This window comes from Pyxicephalus adspersus, chromosome 8 (genome assembly GCF_032062135.1).
Source record: "Pyxicephalus adspersus chromosome 8, UCB_Pads_2.0, whole genome shotgun sequence".
NCBI classification, from domain to species: Eukaryota; Metazoa; Chordata; class Amphibia; order Anura; family Pyxicephalidae; genus Pyxicephalus; species Pyxicephalus adspersus.
In genome coordinates this window covers 70,096,517-70,104,299 of record NC_092865.1, presented here as the reverse complement: position 1 = coordinate 70,104,299, position 7,783 = coordinate 70,096,517, and positions in this window count along the sequence as shown.

Here is a 7,783-nt window from a genome sequence, read left to right as displayed (position 1 = left end):
GGCTTTGATATACAGAGAGGGAGGGTGCAGTAATAAGGAATGGGCTACTCAATTTTTCTGCTTGGACTTGCAATTTTTAAAATTTGTTTTTGTTTGCATCCAGCTGTCATCAGCATTGCCTATAGTAAATATTTTGGCTTTCACAATAATGAGCCAATTTTTAACCATGCCAGGAGTAGGTTTGTGAAATGCAGGATAAATTAAACTGAAATTTGCACCTGTAGCAAAACCGGCCACTAAATCTTATGAGCGAGACCCCCCCCCCCTGCCGAAACTCCCTGTTCATTGAAACACTACTACAAGTCCCGGCATTATTTGCGTCCTACAGTCCAATGCGGGGCCACGGATTAGCAGAAAGCCCGCTGGTCTATAGACGCGAGTAATGCTGGGAATTGTAGTAGCGAATCTATTTCAATACGGTGGCAGGCCAACTGCAGTTCATATTTAGGTTTCCTTTGGGGGACAAAAAAAGGATGTCGGGGGCCAGATTTGGCCCCTGGGCCAGAGTTTGACACCCCTGTTCTAAATGGTATTCAATGGAATCTTTGCTATTATTGTATGCTGAATTTGGTGCCCAGGTGGAGCATATCCACCATATTTATACAAAGCTATGTATATATCTATATATCAACAGTTCTAAAAATCTTTACCATCTTCTAAAGGCAAAAGGCACATGAAAAGGGATTTTCACAATGCTAACTATACAAAACTCTCCAGCAAACTTACCAGCTAGCCTGAAAAAATACAGTTTTAATTACATTAAAAAACAGAATATTTTATATTTGCAAATACATGTGGCCATACTGCCTACATATACTGTGCAAAAATCTTCATACCCTATGTTTTTTGTCCTGTTTTGAACATAAAACCTGGAATTAAGATTAATTTTCATGGATTTATCAAAAAGTCTTAATGGTTGAAGTAGTAAGAAATAAAAGAAAAATATATTTCACACACAGTTCATTTGTGTTCCCTTTTGCTATGAAACCTCTAAAAAAGGAAAAATCATGGATCGATCCTGCCTTGTGCCAAATGGACCAAAATCCCTTAGGAATGTTTCCTGCACTTTGCAGAATCTATACTATGAAACTTTATTCCAGGCTAAGGAGGAACCAAACCAACACCAGCAAGGTGCACCTAGTAAAGTACTCAGTGAGTGAATATGTATATATATAATAATAAAATAATATAATAATGATAAGAAATATTCAAAATACCAAGCCGCATTGTTTTTTTCAGAATTGTAAAGCATCCATCTTGGATTGGAAGGAGCTCTCCTAATAAAAGAATTCAGATCATAAAGAGCCATTGCAGATTAAACTTATAGAAGATGTGACCCGTATAAATAGAAAACAACTCACTTTCCTACCACTCAAGGATGTAAACAGCCTTATTCACAATAGTCCTATTATGTCTACAATTCCCTTTCTAAAGAAGCTGCCAAGAATACAAAGAAGCTTTCTACAGTGCAACATCCACAGGGACCATCAGGTAGCTCTGTGTGTACAAGACAAGACAATTCTTCCCTGCCTCACACGGTAGAGGAATAAACAACTTTTTGCACATTTTGCATGAATATTGATGATAATTTTATGCTGATCACAAACATGGCAATATTCAGACAATATTACCAGCTTGTAAGCAACTTGCAATAATTTCCTTGCAACACAACTAAACAGATAAGGCAATGTATTACTATTTTAGGGGGTAGAAACTGTTGGAAGATGGCATTCATCCTTTTGGATTTTTTTGCAATCAAATTACCATTTGATTTTTTTTGCAGTCTTAGATGGCAAATGTTTGGATATTAATGCAAGCCTTTTATACATGGGGAAAATGGGCAAGATATTATATACATTCAGAAACACAACGTCACATACAATTCTTACAAATGCATCAGTGTGTGCTAAACATTGAATGTCATTCCACTTCTAAGCATTTTAGGTTCATGCAAGTAGGTCCATCCATGGAAGTAATTCAGACCATGAACATTCTCTGGTGCCTGTAGAAACATTACGAATACCAGGTACACACAATTTTTACAGTACAGATACACTGAAACTGCACAAGTACTCTTCTCACACCAGGCAATATAGTTCTGTGAAGACACGGAGTAACAAATTGACACCAGCTGGTATAAGTCTGCAGAGACACATTGAACCTGATTTATTAGCTCTCCAAGACTGGAGAAGGCAGGCTATTATAGGCGAACCTGGGTGATCCAGCACACCTGAAGTAGTTTTCCTAAAAATCATTTTCAAATAGTTGAAAACGTTTTCAGTCTTGGTCCAGATTCATTCCAGGTTTTCTGGATCACCCAGGTTCACCCATGGTAATCTATTTTCTCAAACATGTCGAACTTTAATATATCAGGCTCATGGAATGTCCTTGTGATAAAAGCAGGGGGCTCTGTTAATTTAGCAGGTTTATGTTTGAGTAGGATTTACTGAATATATATATATATATTTGTATATATATATATATATATATAGTGTGGGTAAACTCCACTCATATTTGGATCTTGTTTGTTAGCCACCCCTAAAAATTGCAAATGAGAAGTTTTAGATTGTAGAGAAAAGAAGAAGGGTTTAATGTGACTTGGATAAAAAAATGTATTTCATCAATGTAACATGAATCTTATATACAGTAATACATGAATACCATTATAATATTAATCATAGGGTTGGGGTAATCAAACTAGACAGCAAGTTGGTAATTCCTTATAGACATAAAAGCGTAATAACCGTGGAGTTTATTTAAACATCTGGTAACCCGACGCGTTTCGCCTACTGGCTTCTTCAGAGATATATAGACGCACAACCATTGGTTCCTGGTATTTACAAATGAAGATAATAGAGTGTAGAAAACTCTGAGGCTGAAAAATTGGTGAATTACTGCAAATAAAAGATATGCACAGATGGCGCCAGTAATATGAATTCTCCAAGGATTAAGCCTTGAATGCAGGAACATTTAGATGGGTGATGTTGAAGGACTAATGAAACACTGCATATGAATTATATGCACAGATGGAGTTTGTCATTTGAATTCTCCAAGGGTTAATCCTTGAATGCGGGAGTATTTGAGGAAGTAATGTTTGTTCCCTGGACTGGATGGTGGAGTAGCTGAGATATGCTGTGTAAGCAGAGACAAGTGACAGCCAGAGGTTTTATTGAAGAAAACACACCCTAAATTATAAACCTGGCGTTTGCTCATCCTATTTGACAACTGTTGATATATCAGGGGAAAAATCAGTTTGTGTTACTTTGTATTTTGGTGCATAAAAGTACTTAAGCTTTTTTCCATTCCCTGTAACAGCACTGACCACATTTTTAAATACAGGAGACCTCGGTTGCAGCCCCAACTCCCCCACATAAAATTCTGCATATCTAATTCTACAAAAGATTGTCAGAGTCTGTTGACATACTATAGGAGATGGTTTGAGACTAGGGATATTCTTCTGGTGTGCTTGCAAACTACAAACATTTAGCAGTAGCCCTTTGAGGCTGGCTTCCGACATCCGGCTCTTCCCACTCTCCACCAACGTATCAAGGGACTTCCCAAAACCATCTCAGAAGCCAACCATCTTTTTTCCAATAGACAATTGGGAAGTTACATCCCTCCATTGAACCTATTGCTCACTGGCTAAACTTCATAATCAGAATTTAGTAATTTAATGTAAAATGGGAGACCCTTGCAGAACTGATTATTCAGCTTCCACATTGGAGCCTGACAATCTTTTCTTCTCTCAAACTGGTTATTCATCTTAGTCAAGAATCGATCACCTAGTTATCTGTTCTTAACTGTTCACTCAACAGTGATCTGTACCTTAATATTGTGTAAATCATCCAGCTCCCAGATCAATCATATTACAATCCAAGTCTCTGAATCCCCTGAGGAAGCCACTGGGCGAAACGCATCGGGGTTTGGACAATACCATGGGCCTATGTGATATGTAACACTGGTTTTGTGATGCTATGCTACATATGTCTACCTAGCAGAGTTGTGCTAGCTAAGGTTTTGTAACAAGCTTATATATTATCTTATATATTATCATTATAATATAAAATCCATTTAGGCTTGGCAATTACACAAAACTGTCAAAAAAAATCCCTTTCTGGTACCTTATTGTTCTGTACTGCTCTCATAATGCCCCGCAATAAAAACCAAATGGCCATAGATTGGAAACCATGGACCTACAGATTTTAAAACGGATCGAAACTAACATTTTTACCTTACATTAAAGGGTAGACAACCTTTTTTATAAAGTAAAAGTTAACTTTTTTTTTATTGGGGGGGTAAAACACTTTTGTATGTGATTGATTAAGACAGAATGGGAGGGCGAAGCCTCCTGAGATGCATGACGTATATTGTAAGAGGAAACAGTGAAAATTCTGCAAAATAAATAGAACTTGGAAAATGCAGTTCAATGCACGGTAATAGGCAACACACACCAAGCAAGGCACATGCATTTTTATGCGATTTGTGTGTGAAATTCTAACCTCAACGTTGCTTGTGATATGTGCAGAAAAGTTATATGAAGTCTTCTCCTTTTCTCTCCCTATTTCTTCTTTTTTGAATAAAGAGCTTTTTGTAGCACAATGAGATAGCAGCCAATGGGTGAGGTCTGATGCAGAGCTCTTCTGAAAAGACAAGTACAATGGTGTTGCTTCACACTAGAATTTTAACTGCTTCTTGCCACAATACTATCCAAGGATGTGCTAAAAGCCTTTCTTCCAACTTAGTTTTCTTTTAGAACTCCAATGCATAAATCAAGGAAAGTTTATAAAAAAGGATTTATAAAAACAGCACAAAAGAAAAAAAAAGCTAGTAAAAGTGTCGACTCAATATAAACGGAACAAGTGGCGTGCTGAAAGGCTTACACACAAAAGAAATGTTCTGCACAGATTTAAAGATTTATATACAAATGGAGATCTCAGATCTTGAAAATGCAAGTTATGGTTTGTGAGGAGGGTGGAGATGATGTTGTAATAGTCTATAGGCTCTGTTCATAAAACTGGGAATCTGGCATTCCCTCAAACATTCCCAGGTGGGAATCACTTACTGACATTATTCAGTATTCTGTGCTTACCAACTGTTTTTTAGCGTCCAAAATAAAAATGATTGCATTCACTATTTCTCAGAACTGGTAACCTGCTATGAATAGAACAAAAAGTCATCATTGGGTGCACATCTATTAATTCCATCATTTTGCAGACACATGCAGTTCATCTAACCATTGTTCCGTTGGCAGGGCTGTGCCAAAAACATAACGTTCACATTGTGTGTCCCTGATATCCTCCCCGGCTTCCCGTCCTACCTGTTTAACATTTTATTTGACAAAAAGAAAGTGAATGCAATAAATGGCCTAACCTGAAAATCCGGACTTTTGTGAGCATTGTATCATACAAGTTGAATCCTGTAAATGTAAAAGTGTCAAGTTATATTTCACATGGCAAGAATTCTTTATTTCTGCATGAAACAATGCTAGGAAAGTAAGGTAAATTCTGGAGATTGTAGATATATTGGCAACTAATGGATTAATGTTCTCAAATTGATTCACAGTATCGGTTGTTAGTTCACAGAAGTCATAATGCATTTGTAATTCAGAATAATCTAATATAGCACTTTCATACAAAACTCTTGCAGAACTGAGTTTCCTATTTTGCATGACGAAACAAAAATTACGTTAAGTGTTCATCTTTTTGCCTAAAAGCCAACTTAACCTTTGGTAAGTTTCCCAAGCTCATTTAGGCCGCTCCCAGCCTCCCCTTTTTGGTTCTGTGCAGTTTGACTTCAGCCAACCTCTGTGTCATGCAGTTGAGGTTGCGGTTTGCTGTGTGTGGCAACAGAAACCATTTACCAACCCGCTGTGAGCTCCGGTTAAGGTGGTTGCATTCAAGTAAATGGAAGCATCTTGCCTCTCAAGGGCAGCCGGAAGCAACATGTTGCACTTAGCAACCACTGCCGCCATCCATCACACCTGTCTGCATTCTGTTGATTGTGAGCAGTTGAAGCTAGTGCCTACCCAATGATAGGAGCAACTTTACATCTTTTTAAGCAACTTTTTCACCGTACAGAAATTTCTCTCTAAATTATTGAACGTCCACATTTTGCGCTGGGCCTTTCTGATTCCTTTTTCGCCTCCCTACCACAGCAAGGCATAAGTTGTGTTTCCTTCTTTACACACAGGTCCGGGTGGCCCACCTTGATGGAACTGAGGGCTGACCCCTTGTTTGCACTGCTAGGCTTCTGGAGGACTCTTCGACTGCAACATTGCTTATCTCTCCTCTAATGTGGGAGATCATGTCCCTTCCTAGTAGGAGAGATATTTAGGGTTTAGACTTACAAAGGAGCAAATCAGAAAGTGCATTTCCTATACCAGCGGCCCTCCATCAGCATGGTCTATCAGGAACTAATGTACAAAATCCTCACACGTTGGTATAAGGTCCCACACAAGTTATAAGATATTTACCCAGATGTATGTGATTGCTGTTGGTATTGTGGTGAGGGCTTTAGGTCTCCTCCACATATTTTTGGGACTGTCCAAAATAAATGGTTCACTAGGTGGCTTCCAATGCCATTTACCCTAGCTTCTTCCTCCTGCATCTCAATGATATGAATTGTGACTCTTACCATTAATCACTTTTGACCTGTCTTTTGGATGCAGCACAGCTATGTATCCCAACGCTGTGGTGTTAGCCAAGGTCCCCTACAGCCAAGGGCACTTACATAAATATGTAGGAGCATCATTTAGGATGGCAGTGCACTACCTTTTCCATGGTAAATATTGGGCTTTTATAAAATACCAAGCTGATAAATGTGTAACATACACAATATGCATTACAAAGATGATCCATGGTTTGTGAAATCCCTAATGTCTATACTGCACCTTCACCTAGTGGTAACACATGCACCTGTACAACAACCTGCCTTTAACACAACTCTTTATTATTTATCTACAAATATCCGGCAATAACATATCATAATAGAAGTATTATCCATTTTTTTCCCTTTGTAAGATTTAAAAAGTACATTTTTATATTATTTTATATATGAATTATTTTAATTTCTGCGTGCATTTTGTAGTAAAAAAAACAAACTTAACCTAATAAATGTATTTTTCTGCATTGATTCAAGAGGCACATTTTTCAGTTCAACATAAACTTATGCTATTCTACATAAACAGGAAAACTGGAAATATAGCATACTGGGGGTTGTAGTTCTTCAAACACAGCAAATAAGTGGGTCAAGATCAGAATTAAAGAGAAAAAGCAAATGTGAATGGCACATGGTGTAAACATTTGCAGGCTGTGCTGGGTGAAGGGTGTACTACATCTATCTGTTGGGAACAACTAAGCAGAGATGCAGCAATCAAAGTATATTCTAGGTGTGATAGCACTACACAAATACTTTTTTCCTTAGCAGGGGGTGTGGCATATGTCTACATTATGTAGGAAGTTAGAGATTAAAGTGGCAAAGGTTCATTGCAACAGTTGTTAGAACGGCTGCAATGGAAACCTGTTAATATGTTACTGTGAAAGGTATGGGTGTAAACACCACTGTACAGCGGATCAGTATGATACAAAATGATAATACTTCTGCTTCCTTTGATGTATGGGATCGATACAATTGTAGCGATATTTAACCAATTGTTAATTGCGTCCCTTTACATTTCTCACTTAGGGTGTATATAATTGTACACTATATGAAATTTGAAGAATGGGATACTTTTTTATAGTTTTCCTAAAGTTAGTTTTCCTATAAATTTTCCTAAAGTTCCTAA